Source organism: Kogia breviceps, chromosome 5 (assembly GCF_026419965.1).
Source record: "Kogia breviceps isolate mKogBre1 chromosome 5, mKogBre1 haplotype 1, whole genome shotgun sequence".
NCBI classification, from domain to species: Eukaryota; Metazoa; Chordata; class Mammalia; order Artiodactyla; family Physeteridae; genus Kogia; species Kogia breviceps.
Genome location: NC_081314.1, coordinates 54225836 through 54244475, shown reverse-complemented (window position 1 = coordinate 54244475; position 18640 = coordinate 54225836).

Below are 18640 nucleotides of genomic sequence, written 5' to 3'. Positions count from 1 at the left end.
ATCAGGAGATGAGACGAGGAAAGCGACGACTGAAGAGCTTTCGGCTGTGACCCTCGGGGCCGGACAGTGTTCTCCCTGGTCTGTGTTCCGCGGTGGCCAGTTAGCATATTGAACTCTGCCGAGCTGCTCCGTCATATTTTGAAGCATCAAGAAAAAACCCTTTTTCCCGCCCCACCTCAAAATCAGGAGACTGACCCCCAGGTCTCAGTGCACCGAATTCAGAAGACTCGAGCTTCGTCCGCCTTTTTTTTTTTTTTTTCTTTTTGCCAGTTTTCGCCCTATTTCTCCTGGTTTTACTGCTTCGAAGTCACTCGTATGGGGTCCACATTTGGAGACAGCCGACTGGGAATACCCCTGTGCTCATAGATTTTTTTTCCCTCTTTTCCTCCCAACGGGCCTACCAAAGGCTCACGAACCTCTCATTCCCTCCACACACAAGTTCCGTTCTTTACACCACCATCGCCGTGCTCCCGGGTCGTGCCCTCTTCTCCCACCCCCCATCTTCCCCTCCTTCTTGACTGCCTCCTTTCCAGAACATGAATAATTCCGCAGCACTTCCCATCTGTTATTGCCGTAGAGACTGAAGCTCAGCAAAGATAATGATGTTCTCTGTAGAGCCAGTTGGGGGAGAACAGCATCTGCGAGACTGGGGGATAGATTTTCTAACCTCAAGAATAGTCAGAAGGCCCGGCTGAAGGTCTGATGTGGAAGACTGGACAGTCCTGAAACTTGCCATCTGGTCAGCTCTTGGCACTTGGCTCGTGTCTAGCCAGAAGAAACAATTTTTAGAAACCAAAATGCCAGATTTTTTTTAAGTGATTTCAAACTGCAATTAATGATAAATATTTCAGTACTCATTTTCTCAACCACAAAAAATAATTACTTGTTAGCACATCCAAAGGCCTAAGGGCCAAAACCAATTGGACAGTAAATAGACTTTTGAGAAATCAAACACATTATCCTCTCCCCTGTTCTTTTGATTTGCTTTCCCCTGGAATATGTTTTTTTAGTGAAGGATCTTTTGTGCTGGTGAGTTTATGTACAATGGTTTGAGAAGTAGTGACAGGCAAATGTGACTAGAACCAATCAAACTTTGAGGATATTTTTTTTTTCACTATTCATCCAAGTACGAAATGTACCAGATTAAAGTTCACTTTGCACTTGAATTCCCAAGGTCTTGGCCTCAAAGGTACAGGTTTGAACTCAAGTGAAACTAAGCAGGGTACATTTACACAGATCTGAGGCAGATGGGAAGACACACACTAACCAACATTTTTGCAGGCCTACTTAAGGATGTTTGGAAATTATCGGTAAAATTGACTGTATAACATAAAACAAAAAACACTGAAACAAATGATAATGGTTCTTTATCTGAGAAACAGAATTGAATGGACACGGAGAATACAGGCCTTAGAAAAAATAGTCAGGGTGAAGTAATGAATATTGTAACCCGTCTTCATCAGTGTTGAAAAGTCAGTTTAAGTATCAGTAAGTAGCCATTAAACTGGTTTTGCATGGCCTCCTACCTTACCATCTTGGCTGCCAGCAGGTGCTGAGCAAGGCCACAGTGAGAGTGTGTGCCTGTGTGCACGTTAAAATTCCAAACGTTTGGGGGTACGGGGACACTACCTATTGTCTCATCTTCCATTAAACAGCACAGATAGAAGATGCAAACGAGCTGGTACCAGATGGTCTAGAACTTCTTTTTCAGTAGTCACGGATGTCTGGTAATAATAAAAACCAAGAATTTAGAGGTTATAAATTTGAAGACCAGCTCTGCCCTCGGACCTGATAAATGGTTTGAAGCAAATGCTTTCTTCTTGTCTCCATTTACTGATCTATTGATAATGACCTACTAATATTAATTATGAAGAACATGGAAGCAAAAAAGGGTAAAGTGCAAACATTCAATGTCAATTCATTTTATTTTTATGAAGTATGGGGAAGAAAAGTCAAATAAATGTTTATTAAGCATACCAACAGGCTTGTGTTTTCATTTATACCTTCTGCTCTTTCCTCTTTTAAAAAAAAATTTTTATTATTTTATTTTGGCCACATTGCATGGCTTGGGGGATCTCAGTTCTCCGACCAGGGATTGAAACCGGGCCATGGCAATGAAAGTGCCGAATCCTAACCACTAGACCACCAGGAGACTGCCCAGATATGATCTCTTCTAGTTTTGCCTCTCCCCCATTTCTCCTTCTGTAACACTAATTAGATAATATTAAATCTCCTCACTCTGTTCTCCATGTTTTGTAATCTCGTTTTCATATTTTCTACTTTCTGTTGTTCTGTGTTGCATTCCAGGTAGTCTAGGTAGTTCTTTTGATGTACCTGCACTTACTCAGAAACTGACGTTGGCACAAAATGTGTATATACGTCTGTGGCATTTTACCACATGTGTAGATTTGTGTAACCACCACCAAAATCAAGATACGGAATGTTTACATCATCACAAAGATATCCCCTGTGCTACCCTTTTAGAGTCATACCCATCACTCCATATCCTCACCCCCCATCTCTATGCTGTTGAAACCACTGTTTCCATCTTTATAATCTTATTTCAAGAATGTTATATAAATGGAATTATACATATGTGACCTTTGAAATTGGCTTTTTTCTTTCAGTGTAATGCCCTTAAGATCCATCCCAGTTGTAGTTGGTAGTAGTTATCAGTAGTTGGTTTCTTTTTTGTTGTTGTTGTTATTCAAATTTTTTAAATTAGCTTAAATTAATTTTAAATTAATCAATTCTTTTTCTAATTTAATTTTTATTGGCGTATAGTTGCTTTACAATACTGTGTTAGCTTCTACTGCACTGCAGAATGAATCAGCCATACATATGCATATATCCCCTCCCTTACCTTCTGCTCTTTTTCAAGAGAAACTAGTTATAGCTTGATGGTTCTAAGTGCCTTTTCTCCTCCTTCCTTGATCCACAACTACAAAAAAACTTGTGTGAAATATTTTAAAGCAGCAAGTCAGATGCTACAAGTTCCTTCAATTTCACAAAAGAATCTCAACTTTCCTTTTCCATCTCATTTTATTCTGTAGCTTTTCATTTATTTCTACTTGTCAGAATTATGATGATGGTGATGATAAGAATCCTTAACTTTCTCAGAGCACTTTCATCTTTTTCCTGCCAATCCTCTTCCCTGTGCACTTTACTCCCCATGTTAGTTTAATGCTACTGTCCCTGCCAGTGCAAAGTTCCTTCCCCTCATTGACTAGACTTCCTTGTGAGGCGCCATTCTTCTCTTAGCTGCCAAATCAATACTAGATCTACAAGATTCCAATTCTCATTTTCGTGCTTTAAATAAGATGAGAACCAGATGTTTAAAAAACTATTAACCTCCTCTTCCTGAATGATGTCACATAGCAATTCTTTTCTTCAGGTCTTTTTTTTTTTTTTAATTTTACTTATTTTGGCTGCATTGGGTCTTCGTTGTGGTGCACAGACTTCTCACTGCAGTGGCTTCTCTTTTTGCATAGTATGGCCTCTAGGCGCACGGGCTCAGTAGTTATGGCTCGTGGGGTCTCGAGTGCCGGCTCAGTAGTCATGGCGCACGAGCTTAGTGGCTCCACGGCTTGTGGGCTTTTCCCGGACCAGGGCTCGAACCCGTGTCCCCTGCACTGGCAGGCAGATTCTTAACCACTGCACCACTAGGGCAGCCCTTTTCTTCTGGTTTTAACTTGGGCGCTATGGAATTGGAATGGAAGTAAGAGAAAGAAAGCAAAAAGGAAAGGGTAAAATAGAAAAAGGTGATGTTAGAAATGTTTGAATTTTCAGGCTTAAATTGCAATAAACTCTAAAATCAATGTAACAAACATATTAAGTGTATTTCGTTGTCACTTCTGGGAATTTCATGAGTGTTTAGAGAATTTGGCAAAGTTTAATTTATTGCAAATCAGAGAACTTCGTGTGGTTTTTTTCCAAACCCCCCCCCCAAAAAAAGGGAAGAGTCATAATTAGCCCTATAATGTTGCCAAGCTATAATTCAAAACCGACAAGTTGAGAGGGGTTGTCTAATTCATATGTAGTGCTGGACTATAAGGAGGTCACAGTGCTTCACACTTTCCTTTGAGACATACAAGAAATTCCCTTTTTAATAAAAGAGGTGTCGAGTTCAGGTCATGTGTCAAACCACTTTGCTGATCAGTGGCAGAACAGGGGTTAGAACTAAATGCATCTGACCCCCAATCAGTGGAGTCTCCATTCTTCATTTTCTCACTCTTCCTGGTATTCATTCAAATAAGCTTTAAGAACTGATTCAAATTAGCCAAAAAAAGAGCAAATATTGAAACTTACAGAGTAAGTAGCATTGTACCAATTGTTATGGCATATTTATCACAACCCACAATAATACCTGTACCATGTGCAGTGCTTTCTAATATTTTATTCTGCTCTGGTCTGTTTCTTTGTATTTCAATTGGCTACTAATGCATCCCAACCTATAGTTAAAGAAACAATGTGTTAAAGAATAATAATCAGTGTTAACATTTACATACTGTTTACTATTGCTAGGATCTGTTCTATTATATTTTACATATGGTAACTCATTTAATCTTCACAAGCCAGTGAGGTAGTGGCTATTATTATCCCATTTCATAGATGAAGAAACTGGTACAGTGTTGTGCTCAAGATCACACAGCTAGGTAAATCCTTCCCCTCAGATTACGAAAAAGATTATACTTGACTTTCAAATCTCAGTTCTATGTAGGATGAATCTAGATGTAAAAAATTGAATTAAAGTTTATATTAGGGATTCCCTGGTGGCGCAGTGGTTGAGAGTCCGCCTGCCAATGCAGGGGACGCGGGTTCGTGCCCCGGTCCGGGAAGATCCCACATGCCGCGGAGCGGCTGGGCCCATGAGCCATGGCCGCTGAGCCTGCGTGTCCAGAGCCTGTGCTCCGCGACAGGAGAGGCCACAACAGTGAGAGGCCCGCGTACCGCAAAAAAAAAAAAATGACCTCAGGTTCACTAAAGTTTTTATCTCCCCCACTGCCTTTCTGGCACAGTGTTTGAAATTCCCATAAGATATTTTATTTCCATTAATATCCAGGTTAAACTGAAAATGTATTACTTTGAAGGGAATAGAATTATTATTATTTTTAATATTATTATTAAACTCTAAACCTCAAAACAATACCTTAAGCTAGGCAAAATAATCCCCATTTATCAGATGAGAAAACTGATATTCTAGGTTTATCTGAATCTTTGCTACAGTTTGCTGCCAATATCAGAATAATTGGCCTTCTAGCAGAATCCTATTATAATGGTACACAAGATAAAGAAACTTTGCTTAGAGGAGGATGTAGAAATAGAGTGTATTCGGGGTATAGTTCAGGGAGGGAAATAGTTCAGGGAGGGTATAGTTCAGGTAAATGACTAAAGAGGGGAGTCCTGGGCCACCAATTGATACAGTGAGAATTGCGGTGGCCTCCCATGGGGTTGGCTGCCAAGCTCTGTGCCTTTTCCTGGCTGTGTCTTTTCCTGGCTCCTGTCGCACTCTCTAAACCACATGGTAATGGCAGCAAGGCTTCGTGCAGCTATGGTTGACCTTGCCCCCAAGCACAGCCATTGGACCAGGAATGGACATCTGAGCTGAGCTAGGCCAATGAACACCTTCCCAGAGACGACTGGAATGAGCACTGAAAGAGTCTAGCTTTAGCCTAGCTGACATAGTAAATGGAGGTAATATAATCTCAGGAGCTGTTGGTGGTCATACTTGCTGTATCATGGGGTAGAAAAGCAGTGTAAGCTGGTCTGCAGAGAGAAACCAAAATGAGGCAGGTGCAGAGAGGAGCAGATAGAGTGCTGATAAGACCTAAGTCTTAGTTTCCAGTTTGGTTCCAGGCTGAGCTGTACTCCTGTCCTTGGATGATCCTGCAGCTTTGAACAGAATCCCCCTTTTTTTTTTTTTTTGCTTTAGCTAGTCAGAGTGGGTTTCTGTTACTTTCAAACAAGAGAGCCTGAAGAAAAATGGAAGGATGGGATAGTGGCAGAAAGACCCACACACTTCAATTTTATGCATCACTGGACTTAGTTATAAACTGCCAAATCTCATTAGCAATAGAGTCCTCAACCAACAAAAAAAACAATTAAAATTGTTTTTAATCATTTTTTCTTGCCTTTGGCATATGAGATATTTCAGGATCTTCTCACTCCTTTTAAATGTAGGAGTCTGTGGACCAGTGCTGTTCAATAGAACTTTCTGCAATGATGGACATGTTCTATATCTGTGCTGCCCAGTAGAGAACACTATCTACATGTTGAGCACTTGAACTGTGTCTGGTGCAACTAAGAAACCAAATTTATTTATTAATTGTTTTTGGCCACGCCATGAGACTTGCGGGATCTTTGTTCCCCAACCAGGGATTGAGCCTGTGCCCTCGGCAGTGAAAGCACAGAGTCCTAACCACTGGACTGCCAGGGAGTTCCCCGAATTTTTTTAAATATATATCTAAATAGCCACCATATGTGGCCAGTGGCTACCATATTGAACAGCACAGCTCTCTAATAATTGAAAATAGGATTCCTCCTGTAACAAGATACAAATAGTAAAGTTGGCTGGCAGTGTCAAGATAAGAATCAAAAGAAAACTGGGAGCAGTGCAGAAACGCTAGGGTACAACTATGAAGTGCCTGACCCAGTAATTGTAAACTGCATTTTTACCTCCTACTCCACATAATAACTTGGGAAAAGGATATTAAAAGGGATAAAGGATCATAAGAACTACCTGTAAAATAAACAAAAAGAAAGAAAGGAAAAAAGAAAGAAAGGAGGGAAGCAGAGAGGCAAAGTTACTTTGAAGAGAAAAGATAGTTCTCTGGTCAGAGTAAAATTTAACTGGTAACATGAACAAATCTACAAAATAAATGTATCCCTCAGAAGGCTATCTGGTCAGCAAGATTAGCAAGGCTATCTCAATTGTGGCAATGAATGCATCAGCCTCAAGGTATCAGAAAGCAAATTATGTATTGAACCTCCCTTATTCTGATTTCTTACCCAGGAAGCAAACTTCTGATTGTGATTGGACTTCCCAAAGCACTCGAATGGTGGAAATGTTCCAGTTCCTTTCTAACTGTAAACAAATGTGTGGCAGGCTGCTCATGTGCACCAGGTGCTGTGAGTTTGGTTAAAGTGAATCTGCTCACAGACCAGATCCAGTCCTGTTTGTTGACAAAATCAAGTATCTGAACCGTCAAGGCAAAGAGCCAGGTTCTAATGAACCCAGATAACATCAGCCTGGTCTTTTCCTGGCAGACAGCCAAATGACCTCCCCACATACTCCCTGACTTGTCCAAGGGAACTAGTCTTCAAAATACTAATTCCTAATGCAGGATCAGGAGAAACTGTAGAGTTCCTCAGTGGATTCTGGCATGGTCCAAAAAGAACAGAACCAGAGGATTTAGGAATGGAAGACTGTGAACACATAAGTCAATTAAACAGGATGGATAGTAGGAAAAAGCAAGGGCCAATAGCATTCTTGTTTGTGAAGTATTGGGGAGACAGATTTCAATATTCTCTTTAAGAAAGTTGTTTGATAAGACCCAGAATTGACTTACCAAAACAAAGAGTAGCATAACCAATTTTTTTATAGAACAAACGTTTTTTAAACTTTTTTAATGTATCAGTTATCTTTTTAATTAATTAATTAATTAATTAATTTTTGACTGCTTTGGGTCTTTGTCGCTGCACGCGGGCTTTCTCTAGTTGAGCGGGGGCTACTCTTCATTACAGTGCCCGGACTTCTTATTGTTGTGGCTTCTCTTGTTGTGGAGCACAGGCTCTAAGCTCGCAGGCTTCAGTAGTTGTGGCACGTGGACTCAGTAGTTGTGGCTCTCAGGCTCTAGAGCACAGGCTCAGTAGTTGTGGCGCACAGGCTTAGCTGCTCTGTGGCATGTGGGATCTTCCCGGACCAGGGCTCAAACCCATGTCCCCTGTATTGGCAGGCGGATTCTTAACCACTGTGCCACCAGGGAAGTCCCTAAATAGAAAACTTAATTTTCATTTCCTCTCACCCCAAAAGTACCCATTAAGTCCCTGAAGCAATTTTTCTCAAAGTGCGGTTTATCAAGCACCTGTGCTAGTTATCTGAGGAACTTGTTAAACATATGGGTCCTTGGGCCCCAGAACTACCAAGTTAGAAAATCTCAGGGGTTGGAGCACAGAAATCTGCAGTTTGCCCAAATTTCCAGGTGCTTCTCTGCCCTTTCAATTTGAGAAGCTCTACACCAAGGGAAGTATAAAGAAAAGCACGGGGAAGAACTCTCCTCCCTGAAGTGTGACTAGGAACACCCATGGGAGCAGGATTACTCATACCAGCCACTCGGGCAGGCAGGGCAGAGTGCAAATGCAAACTTTCCTGAGAGAATAGCCAGGCCCCACTTTCCAAACTTTGTTAGCTGTTCCACCACCCTGAGAGCAGTTTGGGGTTTTTTTAATTAATCTTTTACAAAATTTGCAAAATTAAGTGAAGAAAAGAGCACCTGGAATTTTATCTTTTCCTCTTTCTTGGATTGTAGCCTCACTAGCAGCAGTCAAGCCACCCTAACCTTTTCTTGAAGTAAAAAAACCGTTCTAGAGATAGGAATATTTCCCAAAATAACACGAAAAATCTTTCATAAGCAGTTTCACAGGAAAAAAAAAAAAAGGAAGAGAATAACGTTGTGAGACTCAACCATGTTTGTGAGCTGATTACAGAAGCGAAACTTTTCTTTCTTACATGTTTACACACATGAAAAGAGGGAGAATTATATTCTTGGTGTTTAGTAAGTGAAATATTCAGAGACAGAGAGAAATATAATGGTAAAAATTTAGCAAGATAAGTTGCAAAATTAAATATTTTTATACCGTTTGACCCTTGACAGTTACTCTTCTGGAATTTCATCCTAACAAATTTAGTGGACAAATGCAAAAAGATGTATAACAAGGTCGTGTACCAGTGTTGTTAACAATGCAGAAAGACTGAAACATTCTAATGTGAAATACATCAATCATGATGCATGCAACTCCTCCATCCTCTTATACCAGAACCCACCCTGCTCACAATCCCTTGCTGTGGGCCTAGACTTTTCCTTGAACAAAGGGTGATCACTGAGTGGATCAGAAGTGGCGATCCAAACCATAGGCTGGCCAACAACCTAGACTTAGACTGACCCAAAAAGCCCAGCCCAGAGAAGTTCATACTAATTAATTAGGCCAATTAGACTTTCTCCTTGTACAATTTAACAGAAAAATATAGAATTAGCCAATTGGAATTGACATATACATTTTTCTTTATAAATAAATTATAAAGTTATATATTAAAACCTCAGGCAGTAAAATGATTATTTGCAAATATGCCTAATATAAGTATAAAAGTTATTTTCCTAAGAAAAATATTAACAACTCTATTGTTTTATCCATTAGTATCTCAATCATTTACTAGTTAAATTAGTTACAGTAGGTGGTCAACATATTCTTTCAACTGACAGCATGGGAAATGTGTTGATAATAAAGTCTTATATTCATAAAGTTAAATATCTTGAATTTTAAAGCTCACTAGAATTGGCCTCTGTGGGATATGAATATTGGCCCTGTTACCAAAATCAGGGACTGGGTTTCTAATGAATAAGTTTTCTTTACACAGATAATATAGATTTTAAAGAAACCACATGGGCTCATTAAAGGTTAATATAAATGTGAAATTACTACCCCAAAGTTCCATTAGCCACTTTGTTGATTTTTAAATAAATCAGCGTGTCAGAATAAGCTCTCTATAATATTTTTCTCATGTGCTTTAGTCACTTTCTCCTGGATGGACAAGTGCCAAGTATTCAGTATGTTTTATACATTTAAAAATAGATAAGACATTGCATTAGCATAATTGTAAGAAAATGGAGAACAACTTGCCAATAAATGTTACTGAATTATTTAGTTGTAAACAATCATCCACACTGATGGAGACTCCTAAGGCTCTCCATAAAGTATACACTGCAGAGATCATGGTCGGCCAAAAAGGAAATGAGTCCAGTCTCCCACAGGCCTCTATGTCCCCACTAGCAGCCCCACACCTGTTCAGACATTCAGTTGAGATTTCTACCTAAACTGGAAGATCTTCTGGTTTCTCCTCTCCAAGTTTGGCCCCTTGCTTCCAGAAAATGATGCCTACTATGACACTTGCTCCATTGATTGTCCACATATCAAAATGTCAGAAATATGCATCTGGTGTTATCAGCTGTATCCAATTTCTTCCCTTCAGGATATAACCTCTCTGCCCTTTAATTCTTACCAAAACACAGTTGTGAGGAATGCTGTTCATCAAAGATTACCTAGAGGACTGGAAGGCCATCCACTCTTCTTAGGCATGTTATGTTTTCTCCCCCTTAGATTTTTTTCCTTGGATCAAATCAACCATCCAAAATGTTCATACTTAAAACAAGGAGAGTTCCCCTCCTTTGTAGGATTTTTCTAAGAGCCATCTGTCATCTGTTGGTTGAGAATGGGTATTGCCTTTATGAGGACCCACGAGAGAAACTTGTGTTGAGCTTCAACTGTTTTGTTTCTATCTCGCAAATACTAAAAATGTTATTAACCATGACACCCCCAGAAGCTCAGAAGCAAATTTCTAGACTACATCCAACTACACTTCTGTGTTCACTTTACGCTTGGTTTGATTTTATTTCCCCCCTTTAATTTCTCATTGCTCTCCTTTCATCCATGAGACAAGAAATGAAGGAGGGTGGGAAAGAAGTTGGAGGTAAAACAAAGAGAATCCGGAAGTTCTAGGTAACATGCTACTTGTCACATCCTCTTGCATAGAAATGTAAGGTCAATGTCCACCTTATAATTACTAAGATGACTTTCAGGGTATTTGTACCAAGACAGTCTCAGAGCTAAGAGAGAAAAAAAAAAAAAAACCCTGTTACTATTTCCATTCATCTTGCCCATAGATTTTAATCAGATAATTTGGTTAAGGAACAGTTTTCCATTCCATTTACTTCAAGTCACTTAGAGGTGGAGGATTATAAGGAGATCTGTTATTGGAACCAGAAAGCCCTCGGCTCCAAGGGAGTCTGGTACCACCTTCTTTCCTTCATTAACTTTGACTTACACATGGCATTCTTTCACTTGAGCTCTTTCATGTTTCTACATTTAAATTATCAAAAAGAAGACTCTCATGGGCTCAGAATGTCCTTCTAAGCCAGGCTGTACTAGTCGGGTCACACCTGAGAGTGACAGTCCTGGGTCAGGAAACCACCTCTTGCCTAACCTGCTGGAATAGTGAGCTGTGGGCATTAAAGCACGACTGCCTGCAAGAGCCTTTGGGCAAGGCAGTTTCTTTGAGGGAATGCAGACATTCAGGCCCTGGCAACATCTAGTATACCATGACAGAATCAGATGGGATTAAAGCTCTCTCTCCCTTTAACACCTACGGAAATTCAGGCCACCCTTCAAAGCTTTCAGTCCCCATATATTTTGTGAAGCTCCATCTCTGCTTTTCCTAATTTCAGTCATTTACATTTACCACATTATGTCTGATAGTGTAATTTTTTTTTTTTAGTGTAATTTTATGATCTCAGACTTTCAACTGTAGTGTAAGATCTGGCAGGGCAGGAACTGTGTCTTACTCATGCCTGTATCCATCACAGGGTTTGGTGTGGTTCCTTTTCATCATATTCTCAAGAAGTGTTTGTTCTTGACAGTGCAGCAGTTGCCACAGTCAGCCTTCCTGCTAACCCACCAAATAAATGAATAATCCTTTCAGCAAGATCCTGAAACACACCAAAAAAAATTCCATTTTTTAATAAATAATTTCTACCGCATTCTGATATTTCTCTAGTATTTAGGAAGAATCTCAGAATTATTTTTAAATTGAATAAAAATCAATCGATCACAGGGAGAAAAGAAGAAGTAGACTTCCTGCCTCTTTCTTAGGGCCCTTAATCCCCTTCCCTATACTCCCTTTCGGTGCCCCAGGAAAGTGTCCGGTGACTGCAAAGTCTAGATACGCCCTTTGCCTGTGTGTATAACGATGCCCTTTGGAGCCAATCAATGTGGCCACAGCCTGTCAGTCCAACTGGGGCACTTCTGACTCTCCACCAGGATGGATTTCCTGTCTGGCTGACACCCTTGGTGTACAGATTCTTATCATTAAATCAACACAGACAGGCTCCTCAAGGGACTGCCTTTTTCCTGGTAGCACATTTCCTACCAGTTCTTGCTTTGTCAGTTTGATAAGCATAACATTCTCTAATCCACTGTGAGTAGGCACTAGAGTTCTGTACTGACTGTCACAGAGATGGATATGGCCAAGAGTTGTACTTCCAAAAAAGTCTAGATTCAGCTCAAGTATAGGTTTAGGTCTGCTGCAGGGATCACTAATTTGGCTAAAGGTTATATAGCCTGGATCCACGCTCTTTGGCCTCCTGTGTTGGTTCATCCTCTCTCTCTCTCTCCCTCCCTCTAGCATTGCATTTGAATGTCTTCAGATAGAGAGTGTGCTCTCCAATTTACCACAGCCCTCACCACCCCTTATCGCTGGTCCCGGCACACATTCTCAGCAATTACTGAGCAATTACAATTACTCAGCAATTACTACCACTCACAGTGGCCAGCTCCCTTGGCTCTTCCTTGAAGACCTAGGCTGACACCAAGGGCTCACACAGAGCAAGCTCTGGGACAAGCCAGAGAGGGCCTGAGCATCTACACTAGCCTTTCTGGCTGTGGTAAAGAGAACCAACCCGATGGGATAAGAGTTTGTGGGACAAGGAAGGCTGACAATAGAAGACTCTCTTTACTTTGGTGTGTATCTCTAAACGACAAGAAGTTTTAAAAAAAATAATCACAATACCAGAGTCATACCTTAAACGATTAACAATGATCCCTTAATATCATCAAATATCTAGTCAGGGTTCACATGTCCCTGGTTGTCTCATAAAGTTTTGCTTGTTTGATTGTTGTTATGGTTGGTATGTTTGAATCAAGAGCCACATACCATGCTTGGTATGGGTTCCTTGAGTCTGTTAATCCACAGGTACTCCTTTTTCCTTGCCATTTATTTGTGGAAGAAACTGTGTCATTTGTCCCGTAGGAGTTTCCTATATCCTGATTTTTGATGATTTTGTTGACTGCCTCCCTATAATGTCAATTTATCATCTTCCTGCTCCCTCTGTTTTCTGTTGCAGTGGTAGGAAAATCTAGAGACAATCAGATTGTGTGTAATTTGTTGGCAAGAATATTTTATTGGCAGTGCTGCGTACTTCCTGTTTACATCGCATGAGGCACATACTGTCTCCTTGTCTATCTTTTTTGTAATATTAAGATTGATCAGTGTTTCCAGATGTTGTCAGCCTGATCCATCTATTATAAAGTTCTCCACTGGGGAATTCCCTGCCGGTCCAGTGGTTAGGACTCTGCGCTTCCACTGCAGGGGGCACGGGTTCGATCCCTGATCAGGGAACTAAGATCCTGCATGACGTACAGAGTAGCATAGATAGATAGATAGATAAAGTTCCCCATCGGTTTTCAGCAAATGGTTTCAGTAACCATCGATGATCATTGCCTGGATCCATTATTTCAATAGGGGTTGCACTTATTTACTCCTTCCTCATTTATTAGCTGGAGGGGGTTTTTTTGTTTTGTTTTGTTTTTTTAAAGAAGAGCTTTCTGTTGTCATCTATTTGTTAACCTGAAGTACAGTTTTGGGGTTTTTTTTTTTTTTTCAGGAAAGGCAGGATGTTTGATTCTTTCCTTTTATTTACCAGTTCTCAGAATAATGAGCATCCTCCAAAGATGACCAAGGGGTCTTTTGGGTTTTAATTTCTTGTGTCCTTATGAACTCGTGGATTTTAGCACATTTTATGTATCTCAATGCATTACACTTTAGTTTTGCTCAAAGTGTCCCACTTTTGGCCATAGGAGCTGCTTTGGTTCTGACAGATAAATGACCCACAGTCATTGAAGCATTTATTTTCCCATATGACTAAGAGCTACTTTCCAGAACTTACAGAATGATGCCATGAGTTGTACAATGTGGTTTTTGTAGCCCCGATTAGTGAGTTACTAGAGTTTAAGAGGGCTCTACACTTGACTCTGCAGTCTGTCATACAGATGGTTGGAGTCAGCTCCAGCTGCAGAAGGAGCTTCTCTTCAGTGTGTCACTGCTGCTGCATCAATGCATGGACTTCGTTTTCAGATGCTGCTGTTTCTGTGAGGCTGCTATGACGTTTACGCTACAAGACTGAGACTGGGAAATGTCACATTCTTACTACTAGCTGATAAGCAGCACTCCTGAAAAAAAATAACATCTGCATCTTCTTGAACCCTCATTAAAAGTAAAGTAAACGGAGACTTCCCAGGCGGCGCAGTGGTTAAGAATCTGCCTGCCAATGCAGGGGACACGGGTTCGAGCCCTGGTCCAGAAAGATCCCACATGTCGCAGAGCAACTAAGCCCGTGTGCCACAACTACTGAGCCCATGTGCCACAACTACTGAAGCCCGCGCCTAGAGCCTGTGCTCTGCAACAAGAGAAGCCACCACAAATGAGAAGCCCACACAATGAAGTGTAACACCTGCTCGCTACAACTAGAGAAAGCCCATGCACAGCAACAAAGACCCAACGCAGCCAAAAAAATTTTTTTTTAATTTTTTAAGTGAAGTAAATGAATAAAGTAAGCATAAACCCACAAGAACAACAACAAAAATTCAAGAAATGAGGGCAAAGGGAAATGTGAGACTGATGGTGAAAGGAAGCCCCAGGATGACAAGCATGCTCCAGTCCAGATTAATGCAGGAAAGAGAGAAATGAAAAAAAATGACACACTTCCTAGTGTTTGAACACATCGAGAGAGCCTTACTGTGTTGTGAGAAAATTTGAGAATGAATGAGTGGTTCATAGGTTCATAAAAAAACGAAAAAAATTTTAAGGTACTTATTAACTTTAGAAAAAAGAAAAAATTTTCAAGAAAAGAAATTATAATACATTACCTGGCTCTGCTGTGAATAACATTGGCACAGTCATAGTAATGTAAATACTCTATTAATAACCCAAATTACAAAACTGTGATATAACTATATTGAGAGGACAGAGGGGAGGCAAAGTGTGTGTGTGTGTGTGTGTGTGTGTGTGTGTGTGTGTATGAACTTTCATCTTCTATAGTGAGAAGTTCTTAGGCAATATATAAAACTCAAAAACTTCAGAAATAGTAAGAATACCTTATTTAGAATTATGGAGGTAAGCGTGAGAAGAAATAGCTAAAAAAGTTGAAGGTGGGGCTTCCCTGGTGGCGCAGTGGTTGAGAATCCGCCTGCCGATGCAGGAGACACGGGTTCGTGCCCTGGTCCGGGAAGATCCCACATGCCGCGGAGCAGCTGGGCCCGTGAGCCATGGCCGCTGGGCCTGTGCATCCGGAGCCTGTGCTCCGCAACGGGAGAGGCCACAGCAGTGAGAGGCCCGAATACCGCAAAAAAAAAAAAAAAAAAAAAAAAAAGTTGAAGGTGGCTCTTCCCAGGAAGTGGGAATCTGGAGTGTGGAGGTAGGACAAGGGACTTTTCATTTCATTTCTATTTCACATTAAAAAAAATTTTTTTATTGGAGTATAGTTGATTTATAATGTGTTAGTTTCAGGGGTACAGCAAAGTGAATCAGGTACACATATACTCTATTTCACATTTTAAACTATGTAACTATGTACATTTAATAATTATGATTTTTTCATTAAAAATGTGTCACATTTCTATGTATCTCTAATTCAAATAATTCTGCTGCCAGGAAATTAATCTCAGTCATGATTTGGGCTTCTTCCCATCCCTAAGGTCATCCAGGAGTTCCAGATGGTCTCATGTATTGTAGAATATATGGGGCAGGTCCTCTGGTCTCTAGCACACATAAGGCCTTATGCCTCACCCAAGCCCATAATCTCTTTGGTTCTTGGGCCAAACTTGGGCACAGGAGTCTTTCTCTGCTGCCCTCAAATCTTAGCATCTCCCAATGCTTCTCATCAGAAAGATCTTGTCACTTTGTGGGGTCCTACGTGGAGTGGGCCTCCACACCTCCACACCTCTGCTCATAGGACCTGAAAACGTAGGCACCGTCTCTTTCTCCACTCCCTTCCTCCCTGGCACTTTCCTTTCCCCCTCTTCTTAGTGAATGTTTAAAACCCAGGATCTGCCCCTCGTTTCTGTATGAGAGTGGTGGGAGAAGAAACTACCAGGCAACACCTAGGGTATGCCTTAGTCCCTCCTCCATAACTTTGATTCAGACAGTTGACATCTTCCAATCTTCTGTAAAGATCTACAAAGAGGGAGCTTCCGGCTAGATCTCATGGCGTCTCACTTGGCCACACCCCCACTCAACAATTCTGCAGCTGCAACTGAAGGGAGCCTACTGTTTGCATTTTTTTCTTACTCATGTTGTTACATTTGTAATATTTTACTTTGGTTGTACTTGTGCAATCTGTGTATTGTTACAATTTTATTGTAATTTTGTTTCTCTCCAATTATAATCACCCATTTCCCCTACTCCCTAAAGGAGTGTGGGAGTCCTTTGCCTCATCAAGGGCCCTTTCTAAGGTAGCAGTTTCCAAAGGGCCTGTGCACACCCTAGGGGTATACTTGTGATCATCAGGGTGTGAGAAGAAGATACCAAGACTTCTATCCATCTGTTTGCTTTCTGCTTATGTATGTCTCTAATGTTTATAAAGTATACTTATAAATTAAAAATTTATATATTCGGGGATGCATTTTCAAAAATTTTTTTCACTGATGAAGTACGTGATCTAAGATATTTGAGAGTTATGTTCCAAGTCTAAGACAATACTGCCTAATAGAAATGTAATGTGAAAAAAAAAAAAAAAAAGAAAGAAACATAATGTGAAGGGACTTCCCTGGCAGTGGAAGCGTGGGTTTCATCCCTGTAACTGTGAAAAGAGGTAGAGTTAATTTTCATATATTTTATTTAACCCAATATGTCCAAAATATTCTCATTTCAACATGTAATAAATATTAAAATTATGAATAAAATATTTTACATTCTTTTTCTTTTACTAAGTCTTCGAAATCTGGCTTGTAGTCTACAGTGAGAGCTCGTCTCTTGGACTAGCCACATTGCAGGTCCTCGGTAGCACACGTGGTTCATGTTAAACACGGGCCCTTGGGGGTTCTAGAGGGCATCTGAGATGGGTCCTGACTCTATAACTGCTTCCACTGACGGCAGACCTCCTGAGGTTGAGACAGAACAGTACCTGCCTCATAGCTGCAGTTCACCAAAGACAGTAAGGAGGAGAGAACTACAGTTCATTGAGCATCTACTCTTGCTCTTAAGCACTTTCACGTCCATTTCATTTCATTTTCCGGCACCTCTTTGAGAGAGATTATTAAACCATATAAAGATGAAGAGGAATTCAGTGTTTAAGACTCCCCGCTTCCACTGCAGGGGACACGGGTTTGATCCCTGGTCCAGGAACTGAGATCCCACATGCTGGTCGGCCAAATAAATAAATAAATAAGAAACAGAGACTGGGGTTACAGCACTAGTTAGAATCCCAGTCTTCATCCAAAGCCCTAAACTGAATGACAGTCCATTCTGTCCTCTAAAAGCTACTGGACTTATTCCACTCACCATTGTGTAATGCTGTTACCTGTTGAGACTGCTTTCATAGAACAGGGAAGGGAAGTCTGCAGTCAGACCCCAGGACAGTCACGATGCCCTTCCATACACACCTCCTGAAAGAATGAAAAATGCAGATTATACCCCAGGCCATTTTCCTGCCCTCTTAGACTCTCCAACCGTGCACTGTCAGATTTCCTAGCATGATACTTCCCTGGTTGGTGTTCCTTTATGTGAAGTCAATCTGCAGTAGATTAATTAAATACTGTATTGATTTCCTATTCTCTCGGGTACTTCTAAATGGATTATATTCTTGAAGCCCCTTCTCTGAGCTAGTAGAACAATTCCCTTTGCAAATGTGATACTTAGAATTTTATCACAGCCCTCCCACCCAGACATCACCCCACCACCACCATCTCCTGGCATAAAATCTAAAAGACCGTCATGGCAAGAAACGGGTGGGAGTCTTGCTGGTTTCCAGGTCATGTTGATTTAACACTTCATGATTTATGCAGCCTGGCTGTCTTTCTTGTAAATTTTCATTTTTTCATCCTGCTAAATACCTTGCAGGGGTGTTGTTCCTCTTAGTTAGTCAATGTTTGTAAAGCACATTACAGATGAAAGCTCTGTGTCAGTGCTAAATATGAACACTCAGGTATCCTTGAGCTGTGCTTTGTCTGTACAGAGGTTTTCAGTGTAGCACAAATCGTGAGCGGTCTGCCTTTGAGAAAAGGCTTGGGTACTCTCCCTTGAACTGTAGATTATTAAAATATACATACTTGGGAATTAAGAGTGGCAATAAACGTAGAGCATTTTGCATTCGCATGGTTTTCTGATCATGATGTAATGGTGTTTTCCCAGCTTAGTCAAAGTGCTATGATGATGGGGAGTGAGAACAGAACCTTTCCTGTGAATTGTGCTGCCTTAGTGGTAGACCCTTCACCTTCCTGATATGCAGCAAGTAATGTCTTTTATTGTTGTTGTTGTTCAGTGAGTTGGCGACTGAAACAATTTAGCAGCATTTCCAATGTGTCTGAGTAGGAAAAA